The sequence below is a fragment of the Kogia breviceps genome, chromosome 1, assembly GCF_026419965.1.
Source record: "Kogia breviceps isolate mKogBre1 chromosome 1, mKogBre1 haplotype 1, whole genome shotgun sequence".
In the NCBI taxonomy this organism is placed as follows: Eukaryota; Metazoa; Chordata; class Mammalia; order Artiodactyla; family Physeteridae; genus Kogia; species Kogia breviceps.
This window is the reverse complement of record NC_081310.1, coordinates 190052677-190065646: the sequence shown is the minus strand read 5'-3', so window position 1 is coordinate 190065646 and position 12970 is coordinate 190052677. Positions and strand designations below refer to the sequence as shown.

General features: G+C 40.3%; 1 protein-coding gene across 2 annotated transcripts in view; it reads right to left on the bottom strand.

Moving 5' to 3' along the window:
- FBXO42 (F-box protein 42) overlaps positions 1 to 12970 on the bottom strand; it is a 107721-nt gene that overhangs the window by 54001 nt on the left and 40750 nt on the right. Inside the window, exon 4 of one of the 2 annotated variants that reach the window (XM_067016562.1) lies at positions 5698 to 5802. The exons of the other annotated variant lie outside the window; for it this stretch is intronic. The gene's annotated coding sequence lies outside the window, so the exon portion shown is untranslated. The remainder of the gene's footprint in view (positions 1 to 5697; positions 5803 to 12970) is intronic. 2 annotated transcript variants of the gene reach the window in all.

Below are 12970 nucleotides of genomic sequence, written 5' to 3'. Positions count from 1 at the left end.
AGGGAAGCCACCTCAATGAGAAGCCCACGCACCACAATGAAGAGTAGCCCCCGCTCGCTGCAACTAGAGAAAGCCCACGCACAGCAACGAAGACCCAATGCAGACAAAAATAAACAAATAAATAAATTTATAAAAAATAATGATAATAATTTAACTGTAACAGTGATTTTAAACAAAAGGCTTTCATTTGAAGTGTAGTACAAATCAGAGGAGAGTTAGAGAAAAGGTGCATTAAAAGGTGCAATTTTCGGCCTTCCCTGGTGGCGCAGTGGTTGGGAGTCCGCCTGCCGATGCAGGGGACACGGGTTCGTGCCCCGGTCCGGGAAGATCCCACGTGCCGCGGAGCGGCTGGGCCCGTGAGCCATGGCCGCTGGGCCTGCACGTCCGGAGACTGTGCTCCGCAACGGGAGAGGCCACAACAGTGAGAGGCCTGCATATCACACACAAAAAATAAAAAGGTGCAATTTTCTAGGCTTGGAAATTATTTTCCTCTTGAAAATAATTATTTAGGAAAGTAAGAAAATGCAAAAGAGGCAAATAACCATACTGTAACAGCAGTAAACTGTGTTAACTCAAAATTGACTGCGCCAGGCTGCAGAAACGCTCAAAGCACACTTACCTCTCCCTCTGTGCTTCCACAACACTAAGTACCTGTCTTCATACTAGCAATTACTATACTGTTGTCTGTCTGCCTCCTCCTCTCCCCTTAGGGCACAAAAGAAAATAATTCTATTTCTTGCATCCATATATACACTCAGCAAAAGGCTGCTGAATGAAAAAGCAAACAAAGCTTTTATGAATTCATTTTAGAGTCAACAACAAAAGCTAAATGTTCATTTCTAGATATTCTGATTGAAAAAAACAGAAACTTCATATCAAAAATTTAAATGAAAAATAGGGGCTTCCCTGGTGGCGCAGTGGTTGAGAGTCCGCCTGCCGATGCAGGGGACACGGGTTCGTGCCCCGGTCCGGGAAGATCCCACATGCCGCGGAGCGGCTGGGCCCGTGAGCCATGGCCGCTGAGCCTGCGCGTCCGGAGCCTGCGCTCCGCAACGGGAGAGGCCACAACGGTGAGAGGCCCGTGTACCGCAAAAAAAAAAAAAAAAAAAAAAAAAAAATTTAAATGAAAAATAATAAAATCACAGATTTCAGATGGTTAAAGACAAATAAAACTAGAGGGTAAAAATGGGGCCTAAGGGACTTCCTTGGCAGCCCAGTGGTTAAGAATGCATGCTTCCACTGCAGGGGGCATGGGTTTGATCCTTGGTCAGGGAACTAAGATCCTGTAAGCTGCATGGTGCAATCAAAAAAATTTAAAAAAATTTTAAATTAAAAATAAAATGTATAGTACTTAAGCAAATCATTACTATTTTAAAAAAATATGTATTTATTTATTTGGTTGCACCGGGTCTTAGTTGCGGCACATAGGCTTCTCAGTTGCAGCTCGCTGGCTCCTTCTTTGCGGCACATGGGCTCCCCAGTTGCGGCATGAGAACTCTTAGTTGGTAGCATGCATGTGGGATCTAGTTCCCTGACCAGGAATGGAACCCGGGCCCCCTGCATGGGGGGTGCAGAGTCTTAACCACTGCACCACCAAGGAAGTCCCAAGTCGTTACTATTTTTAAGATGTTCTGGGCTTCCCTGGTGGCGCAGTGGTTGAGAATCCGCCTGCCGATGCAGGAGACACGGGTTCGTGCCCTGGTCCGGGAAGATCCCACATGCCGCGGAGCAACTAAGCCCGTGAGCCATGGCCGCTAGGCCTGCGCGTCCGGAGCCTGTGCTCCGCAGCGGGAGAGGCCACAACAGTCAGTGAGAGGCCCACATACCGCAAAAAAAAAAAAAAAAAAAAGATGTTCTGATTTTTCTGCCATTACGTAACCTCATTCTGAAAACAAGGGAGGAGTATGCAAAACCACTGCATATGAGGATTCTCTTAGCCTTTTGGGGAAAGGTTCTATCACAATGGTTCCCAGACCTCTGAATTTCACAGACCAGCAAGTTTTTTTGAACTGACACAGGGTCGACAACTTTTAATTTTCCCAAATAAGGCAGGAAAAAAAAAAAAAAACTACCTACCCACACCCACAAATTCTACCATCTAATATCATCATAGTTTCATAAAAGGACGTTTAAAAACCTGAACAACTTGGAAGATCATAATCTCTGAATAAAGGCTTTTCCTTCCAAGAAAGGAAACCTTATAAACGAACACACGCATGCACAAACCCTCAAGACAATATGAACCTGAACCAATATTTTGGGGACTACTATTTCACTATGTCAGGCTATTTCATTTTACTACTTATTTACTTTGTGAAAAAAAATCCCACAATTTAAACAAGTTATACAGTCTGAAATTTTTTAAAGGCGAATTTAAATTAAAACTCCCATTATGCTGGGAAACCATTTCCAAATGCTAGAAAAAGAGAGTCAATGATGGCTACTGGCAAGAATGCATGAAAGATTAATGTAACCTGATTTCTTTTAGAAATAGCTTAGCTGCTCTTTTGTTTCATTGGCTGGTGAATTTATAACGCTTTTTAACTCATGTGTTTCCCCCACTAAATTCTTAAGGTCTGTATTTTTATTTTTTTAAATTATTATTATTTTTTTTGCAGTACGCGGGCCTCTCACTGTCGTGGCCTCTCCCGTTGCGGAGCACAGGCTCCGGACGCGCAGGCTCAGCGGCCATGGCTCACGGGCCCAGCTGCTCCGCGGCATGTGGGATCTTCCCGGACCGGGGCACGAACCCGTGTCCCCTGCATCGGCAGGCAGACTCTCAACCACTGCGCCACCAGGGAAGCCCAAGGTCTGTATTTTTAACAAGACTTAACTGTAGCACCTTTTTTTCTTTTAAACTGCAATGGAATATATCAAATTTTATTACTGTTATTAGGGATATTACAGTCAAACCATAGTTTCAAAACTTTCCATAGAAGCTAAAGTTTAAAACATAAGATGCTATCTTATGACACATTTAAAAAAAAAAGAAGAAGAAAAAAGGAAAAAAAGGAACAAGTCCAAACCTCATTCCAAAATGATCTAAGTTACAAAACTCTTCAAAATCCAGAGGAAAGTCTATGAAATAATAAGGAAAACAAAAGTCTCCCCTGGGTTAAGGATGGCTAAAGCAATAATCACTTCATGGTTTCAGTTTTAAGAAGGGCTAACTAACATCTTTCTAGTTCAGTCATCCACTGCAGATCTATTTCAATGGAAGGAAGAAAAATTTTTTTTAAGTTTTATTTTATTATTATTATTATTTTTGGCCACGCCATGCAACTTGAAGGATCTTAGTTCCCTGACCAGGGATCAAACCAGTGGCCCCTGCAGTGGAAATGCAGCGTCCTAACCACTGGACCGCCAGGGAATTCCCAGAAGGAATAGTTTTTAAAAAATCACACAAGAGGGAAGAGATATGGGAACACATGTGTATGTATAACTGATTCACTTTGTTGTAAAGCAGAAACTAACACACCATTGTAAAGCAATTATACTCCAATAAAGATGTTAAAATAAATAAATAAAAATAAATTTAAAAATCAAATTCATTTTACTTTGCATAATCAGCTCTGTATCATTAATGAATATTTTCCCCATAATTAAAAAACAGCAATTGATTTTAAGTTTCTTTTAAATATATCAACATATCTTATACAAGTATTTCTGCTATTGCACAGAACTTATTGTATACCTGACCCTTGAACAAGGCGGGAATTAGGGGCGTCTACCCTCCTCCACTCAGTTGAAATCTGCATATAACTATTGGGTTGGCCAAAAAGTTCCTTCAGTTTTTAAGTAAAAATAAAAGACACATTTTTCATTTTCACCAAGAACTTTACTGAACAATGTATTCACCATTTTGTTCCACTACCTTCTGCCATTTTTCAGGCAACTTCATAATTCCATCTTCCCAAAACTTTTTATCTTTTTGAGCAAAGAACTGTTCCAGGTGTCTTTTACAGTCTTCCCCAGGGAACTGAAATTTTTCCCATTAAGGGAATTTTGTAAAGATTGAAATAAATGGAAATCTAAAGGTGCAATGTCTGGTGAATAAGGTGGATGAATCAGAACTTCCTAGCCAAGCTGTAACCGTTTCTGCCTGGTCATCAAAGAAACATGCAGTATTGCATTATCCTGATGGAAGATAATGCATTTTCTGTTGACTAATTCCAGATGCTTTTTGATAACTGCTGCTTTTGGTTAGTCTAACTGGGAGCAGTACTTGTTGGAATTAATCATTTGTTTTCAGGAAACAGCTCATAATAGAGGACTTCCTTCCAATCCCACCATATACACAGCATCACCTTGTTTTTTTGGTTTTTAAAAATAAATTTATTTATTTATCTTTGGCTGCACTGGGTCTTCGTTGCTGCGTGCGGGCTTTCTCTAGTTGCAGCAAGCAGGGGCTTCCCTTTGTTGCGGAGCTTGGGCTCTAGGTGTGCGGGCTTCAGTAGTTGTGGCTCGCGGGCTCTAGAGCGCAGGCTCAGTAGTTGTGGTGCATGGGCCCAGCTGCTCCGCAGCATGTGGGATCTCCCCAGACCAGGGCTCGAACATGTGGCCCCTGCATTGGCAGGTGGATTCTTAACCCCTGTGCCACCAAGGAAGTCCCAACATCACCTTCTTTGGATGAAGACCAGCCTTTGGTGTGGTTGGTAGAAGTTCATTGCACTTGCCCCATGATCTCTTCTGTTCCACATTATTGTACAGTATCCACTTTTCATCGCCCGTCACAATTTGTTTTAAAAACAGAACGTTTTCGTTACGTTTAAGTAGAAAATTGCATGCAGAAATACGGTCAAGAAGGTTTTCTTCACCTAACTTATACGGAACCCAAACATCAAAACGATCAACATAACCAAGCTAGTGCAAATGATTTTCAACACTAGATTTGGATATTTTGAGCATGTCGGCTATCTCCTGCCTGCTATAACGTTGATTGTTCTCAATTAGTGTCTCGATTTGATCGCTATCAACTTCAACTGGTCTACCCGACCGTGGAGCATCGTCCAGCGAGAAATCTCCAGCATGACACTTCACAAACCACTTTTGACGCATTCAATCAGTCACAGCACCTTCTCTATACACTGCACAAATCTTTTTGTGAGTTTCAGTTGCGTTTTTACCTTTCTTGAGATAATAAAGCATAATATGCCGAAAATGTTGTTTTTCTTCCATCTTCAATATTAAAATGGCTACACAAAAATTCACCAATTTTGATGTTTTTTTTTTAAGTGCACCCTGATATGACAGCTGCCACAATACAATCTAACAAAATTGTTTTTAATCAAGTTAAGGACAACTAAGTGCTACTAGAGCCATCTTACGGAAACGCCCAACGAACTTTTTGGCCAACCCAATAACAGCCTCCTTGTATGCTGTTCCTCCATATCCACCCCCAAATGGTGTACTACTGTAGTATTTACTACTGGAAAAAGAAAATCCCTGTATAAGTGGTCCCGTGCAGTTCACACCTGTTGCTCAAGGGTCAACTATATAAGTATTTCCTTCTTCAGAAGAAGAAAAAGTTCATACAGAAGAAGGAAAATTTCAGTAATGTATTGGATTTGGTGGTACTGACTTGCCGTTTGACTCAGCAAGTTAATTTTCAGGCATCTTTCCAACACAAACATCTATACATGTGCACTAGTGGAGGTTTGTCGCATCTTCTCTGTAATGACAAAAACTTGCAACTACCTAAAAGTCCATTGATAGGACTTCCCTGGTGGTCCAGTGGTTAAGACGTAGCTCCTCCACTGCAGGCAGCACGGGTTTAGTCTCTGGTCAGGGAAGTTCTGCATGCTGCATAGTGCGGCCAAAGAGGAAAATAAAAGTCCATTAATGGAAGAATGGCTATGTAAATTATGCTATATCTAAGCTACAGAATTTAAAGCACTAGTTTTTTAAAATGTGGGTATGCCAGCATATATTGGCATGAAGAGATCTCCAAAAACCGCAAAATAATATGATTAATATAATACCACTTATGTTAAAAATAAATCAATGGCTGCCCATCAGAATCGTCTGAGAACTATTAAAATTCAGATTCCTAAGCCCATTCAAGCCAATCTAATCAAAATCTCTGGGGGGTTGGATCCCAGGCGTTTTTATTTTTAAGGGAGCACTTGAACAACTCTTTCACAGCCAGTTCAACAACAACAACAACAAAGGAACAAATCAAAATTGTATACCCACATAGGTATCTATATCTATATATATATATGCATAGAAAAATGATCTAGAAAGACACATATCAAAGTTAGGAGCAGCAGCTCTGAGGAGGGGAAGAAGGAGGCTTTGCCTTTTGAAAATTAATTTTTAACAGCCAAATATTGATATATTATACAGACAAAACCATAGAGAGGTACAGCCACAGTGGGAAACAGTATGACAATTTCTCAAAAAATCAGTCAGAATTACCATACGATCCAGCAACTTCATTCCTGGGTATATACCCAAAAGAACTGAAAGCAGGGACTCAAACAGGTACCTGTATATCCATGTTCATAGAAGCGCTGTTCACAACAGCAAAAAGGTAGAAACGACTCAAATGTCTATCAGTGGATAACGGATAAACAAAATGTAGTATACACACGTAACAGACTATTATTTAGCCTTAAACAGGAAGGAAATTCTGACACATGCTACAAGGAGAAGCCTGAAGACATTATGCTGAGTGAAACAAGCCAGACATGAAAGGATAAGTACCACATGATTCCGATTATGTGAGGTACCTAGAGTACTCAAGTTATACAGCAAAGTAGAATGGTGGTTGCCAGGGGAGCTAGAGGGTGGGGAGAACAGGGAATTATTGTTCAATGTGTATGGAGTTTCAGTCAGGGAAGATAAAAACATTCTGGGGTGAATAATGGTGATGGTTGCACAATAATGTGAATGTACTCAATGCCACTTAACTGTACAGTTAAAAGTGATTAAAATGGTAAACTTCATGTTACGTAAATTTACCACAATTTTAAAAAACTGCAGGGCTTCCCTGGTGGCGCAGTGGTTGAGAGTCCGCCTGCCGATGCAGGGGACACGGGTTCGTGCCCCGGTCCGGGAAGATCCCACATGGCGCGGAGCGGCTGGGCCCGTGAGCCATGGCCGCTGAGCTTGTGCGTCCGGAGCCTGTACTCCGCAATGGGAGAGGCCACAACAGTGAGAGGCCCGCGTACCGCAAAAAACAAAAAACAAAAAACTGCATAGGACTTCCCCGGTGGTGCAGTGGTTAAGAATCCTCCTGCCAATGCAGGGGACACGGGTTCGAGCCCTAGTCCAGGAAGATCCCACATGCGGTGGAGCAACTAAGCCTGTGCTCCACAGCTACTGAGCCCACACGCCACAACTACTGAAGCCCGCGCACCTAGAGCCCGCGCTCTTCAACAAGAGAAGCCACCGCAATGAGTAGCCCCCCCTCACCGTAACTAGAGAAAGCCCGCACGCAGCAACGAAGACCCAATGTAGCCAAAAATAAATTTAAAAAATTAATTAATTAATTATTTTTTTTTCCGGTACGCGGGCCTCTCACTGTTGTGGCCTCTCCCGTTGCGGAGCACAGGCTCCGGACGCGCAGGCTCAGCGGCCATGGCTCACGGGCCCAGCCGCTCCGCGGCATGTGGGATCTTCCCGGACCGGGACACGAACCCATGTCCCCTGCATTGGCAGGAGGATTCTCAACCACTGTGCCACCAGGGAAGCCCATAAAATAAATTTTTTAAAAATTAAAAAAAAAGAATTTTTAACGAAAAAAGATACATATATATTCCTAAGCAATACACTGCTTAGTTATTTTATTTTTTTTTAATATATTTTTTTAACATCTCTATTTGAGTATAACTGTTTTAAAATAGTGTGTTAGTTTCTCCTTTGCAACAAAGTGAATCAGTTATACGTATACATATGTTCCCATATCTCTTCCCTCTTGCGTCACCCTCCCTCCCACCCTCCCTATCCCACCCCTCTAGGTGGTCACAAAGCACAGAGGTGATCTCCCTGTGCTATGCGGTAGCTTCCCACTAGCTGTCTAATTTACATTTGGTAGTGTATATATGTCCCTGCCACTCTCTAACTTCAGCATATCTTACCCTTCCCCCTCCCCATATCCTCAAGTCCATTCTCTAGTAGGTCTGTGTTTTATTCCCGTCCTACCACTAATCTCTTCATGACATTTTTTTTTCTTAGATTCCATATATATGTGTTAGCATACGGTATTTGTTTTTCTCCTTCTGACTTACTTCACTCTGTATGACAGACTCCAGGTCTATCCACCTCATTACAAATAACTCAGTTTCATTTCTTTTTATGGCTGAGTAATATTCCATTGTATATATATATGTGCCACATCTTCTTTATCCATTCATCTGTTGATGGACACTTAGGTTGCTTCCATGTCCTGGCTATCGTAAATAGAGCTGCAATGAACATTTTGGTACATGACTCTTTTTGAATTATGGTTTTCTCAGGGTATATGCCCAGTAGTGGGATTGCAGGGTCGTATGGTAGTTCTATTTGTAGTTTTTTAAGGAACGTCCATACTGTTCTCCATAGTGGCTATATTAATTTACATTCCCACCAGCAGTGCAAGACTGTTCCCTTTTCTCCACCCCCTCTCCAGCATTTATTGTTCCTAGAGTTTTTGATGATGGCCAATCTGACCGGTGTGAGATGGTATCTCATTGTAGTTTTGATGTGCATTTCTCTAATGATTAATGATGTTGAGCATTCTTTCATGTGTTTGTTGGCAATCTGTATATCTTCTTTGGAGAAATGTCTATTTAGTTCTTCTGCCCATTTTTGGATTGGGTTGTTTGTTTTTTTGTTATTGAGCTGCATGAGTTGCTTATAAATTTTGGAGATTAATCCTTTGTCAGTTGCTTCATTTGCAAATTATTTTCTCCCATTCTTTTGGTCTTGTTTATGGTATCCTTTGCTGTGCAAAAGCTTTTAAGTTTCATTAGGTCCCATTTGTTTATTTTTGTTTTTATTTCCATTTCTCTAGGAGAATATATATGGAATCTAAGGAAAAAAATGTCATGAAGAGATTAGTGGTAGGACGGGAATAAAACACAGACCTACTAGAGCATGGACTTGAGGATATGGGGAGGGGGAAGGGTAAGCTGTGATGATGTGAGAGAGTGGCAGGGACATATATACACTACCAAATGTAAGTTAGATAGCTGGTGGGAAGCTGCCGCATAGCACAGGGAGTTCACCTCTCTGCTTTGTGACCACCTAGAGGGGTGGGATAGGGAGGGTGGGAGGGAGGGTGATGCAAGAAGGAAGAGATATGCGAACATATGTATATGTATAGCTGATTCACTTTGTTGTAAAGCAGAAACTAACACACCATTGTAAAGCAGTTATACTCCAATAAAGATGTTAAAAAAAAAAGAAGAGACACCAGAGAGCTTGCTCACTCTTTCCCCAAAGCAGTCACGTGAGCGTACAAGAAGATGGCAGCTACCTACAAAGGAAAAGAAGAAGCCTCAGAATGACAACTGCCTTGCCAGCACCTTGATCTTCGACTTGCCAGTCTTCAGAACTGTGAGAAATAAATTTCTGTTGTTTAAGCTAACTATCCTATGGTATTTTGTTATGGCAGCCTGAGCTAAGACACCCTCCCTCTAAAACACCCCATAACAAAAATGTCAACAGAAGTACGTAGGAAGTAATAAATAAACTAACATTTTCAAGGACTTCGAGTAGGGACTGCCCTGGCAGTCCAGTAATTAAGACTATGTGCTTCCACTGCAGGGGGCGTGGGTTTGATTCCTGGTGAGGGAACTAAGATCGCACACGCCTCCCCACAGCCAAAAAACTAAAATAAAATAAATCAGGCAAACCCATTAAAAAATAAATAAATAAAGGACTTAGAGGAAATACATAGTATCAGTTACTGGTTATATCTCCTCATTTTTAATATTTAGTCACTTCTGATGCAGCATATTTTTTCCTTAGAAAAGATCCACTGATTTGGGAATGCCTTTGCTTCCCCCCAAAAGTTACTGGTAAATTGACTGATTCTAGGATAATAAGCAGATATAGGGAGGGGGAAGGAAACAAATGATATCAAAATGTCACTGCCATCTTCAGTAAATTTAACCTCACATACTGAGAGCTCTGCTTATACTTAAAAATGATATTGCATTTATAGGTTAAAACTTTAAAATTTCTCCAACATAGCAGGAAAGCAGATTGCTATTATTACTATTATTACTATTGAATGAAGGAAGATCAAATACATGTATTTCTCTCCAAAAAAAAACCACTTATGGAATAGATAAAAAGATTTAATGGAAGAAATTCTGATATAATGTCACCTGGACAGAAAGCAAATAATTATCCTCCTGAACCCTGGAAAATATATCTTATTTGGTTTAATTCTTCCCATCAGAAATATGAACATTTTAATAAAATGAATGAAATTACCAGGTAATATAAAATAAATATACCAGTCACTTTGAGCTACTTGTTCCTGAAATAACCTAAACTCTTTTCCCATCTCTGGTCTTTGCTCTTGCTGGCCACCTCTCTTCCTCAAATCCCTTCTCCTACTTGCCAGTATGGCAAATTCCTATTCAATATTTGAGTTCTTTCTTTTGGAGGGGATTCTCCCATCCCCTCCAGCCAATTAAGTATGCTTCTGGCCTTCTATTCATTTTGTACAGTATCTTCATTATCTTAGAGTTGTATAAATATTTGTTGAGTTAGGTGGCCTATAAGACCTAAGCAACATTAGATAAATAATACAGACAGTTTCTACTTTTCACCACTTCACAAGTAACCACTCTGCTCATTAATAACTTGCCTAATTAAAACCCATATTTCACGTGTTGTTGTTGCGGTTTCCAATAAAGTCCAGACAAAGGCAAGAGCACAAAAGGCAATCAAGATGCAACATGCACAGCCAGAACTTGGCTTTTAGGCAGACAATATGCCCTAAGATACAGCGCCCAGGAACAAGTGAAAGTTGCCAATGCCAACTGCCCTTTTATATGTGGTGTATCATATTGCATTCAGATGGGTACTGTGATGGCTGAAAACCTTTAATACCCTAATTCAAATTTAAGAGTCCACATTTAAAAGGGTGAAGTCAGGGAAACTAATTTCTATCTTTGACTTTCTTTAAATTTGCTATAATCTCAGGGAAGCTGATTCTGCATACTGTATCAATTGTCTGGTTTAAAAAAAAAAAGTCAAAATGCAGTATTTTGTACCATTTTTATAAAAAATAATGAAGACTGTGCAAAATACAAATGTATTCAAAGAAAGCTTATAATATTAAATTCCAGGTAGAAAGAAATATGTGATGGTGAGATTTTGTCCTTGGAGCCAAAGGTCAACTGAATGGTCTATCCTAAACAGCTGCCTTTAAATATTCTTTTTTAAAAAATTTCATAGAAATATAGTTGATTTACAATGTTTTGTTAGTTTCTAAATATTCTTTAAAAGAAGCCCATAAATAAGAACATACTATAAAACTAAATGCCCCTAATTTCACTGCTTCACATTTACTATTCCAGATCAGTTTACAAATTCTAAAATAAAACTGACATACATTTGTAGAATTCCCACCCACACACAATAACATTACCATACAAAAGAAAGATAATACCTGGTTTGTGAGGAGTTATGTACTTCCCTGTTACTTCTTTTAAGCTGTAAACCATAATCAAAACTTCAGACAGGAGAAATGTTAAATGGAGAGTACAGGAAGATGAACCAAACAGACAAACAGGTATGCATAAACATTCAACTTCTTTTATTATTGTACAATGAAATTCTCTGGACAAAAGTAAACACCCATTAAATGGAGTTTCAGAAAGGAAAACAGTGATCTTGAGAAATTAACAAGAAGAAAATATTTGAAAAACTAAAATTACCTAATTGTATAACAAGTTGGTGGCATAACACCACTAAGAGAGAAATTAGTTCAAGTAGCTTTAAAAAGCAGTGTTTCTGGGGCTTCCCTGGTGGCGCAGTGGTTGAGAATCTGCCTGCCGATGCAGGAGACACGGGTTCGTGCCCTGGTCCGGGAAGATCCCACATGCCGCGGAGCAACTAAGCCCGTGAGCCATGGCCGCTGAGCCTGCGCGTCCGGAGCCTGTGCTCCGCAACGGGAGAGGCCACAACAGTGAGAGGCCCGCATACCGCAAAAAAAAAAAAAAAAAAAAAAAAAAAAAAAAAAAAAAAAAAAAAAAAGCAGTGTTTCTTACTGCATATCTTGTGTGTTATATTTTAAGTACCAAAAAAATTCACACACACAAAAAAGCTGTATTCAGTAGTCTTACTTGTAGTAACAATATTGTCATTGTTTTTTTTAAACTACTACAGGTGCAGTGTAAAGCAAATAAATATGTTTACTCCATTAAAAACAAAAACCCAACATAAAAGAGATACAAGTATAAAATTAAAGAGATAAATAGGGGCTTTCCTGGTGGCACAGTGGTTAAGAATCTGCCTGCCAATGCAGGGTACACGAGTTCGAGCCCTGGAAGAGCCCACAATGCCGTGGACCAACTAAGCCCGTGCACCACAACTACTGAGCCTGAACTCTAGAGCCCATGAGCCACAACTACTGAGCCCGCACGCCTAGAGCCCATGCTCTGCAACAAGAGAAGGCATCACAATGAGAAGCCCGTGCACCACAACAAAGAGTAGCCCCCGCTCGCCACAACTAGAGGAAGTCTGCGCCCAGCAATGAAGACCCAATGCAGACAAAAATAAAAATTAATTAATTAATTAATAATTTTAAAAATCACTTAAAAAAAAAAAAAAAAGAAATGGCCATTTCTACAATTGGGGCAGGAAAAGTACAAGATGAGCCTGGAATATCTTCTTGTGCCCAAAAGCAAAGAGGCTATTAAAGACTAAAGCAGTCATGTCAAAAGGTCATAGGACCCAACTTGAAGGCACTCCCATGGGCCTAAGAGGAAACAATCTGAGCATAAAAAACACAAAAACCCAAGAA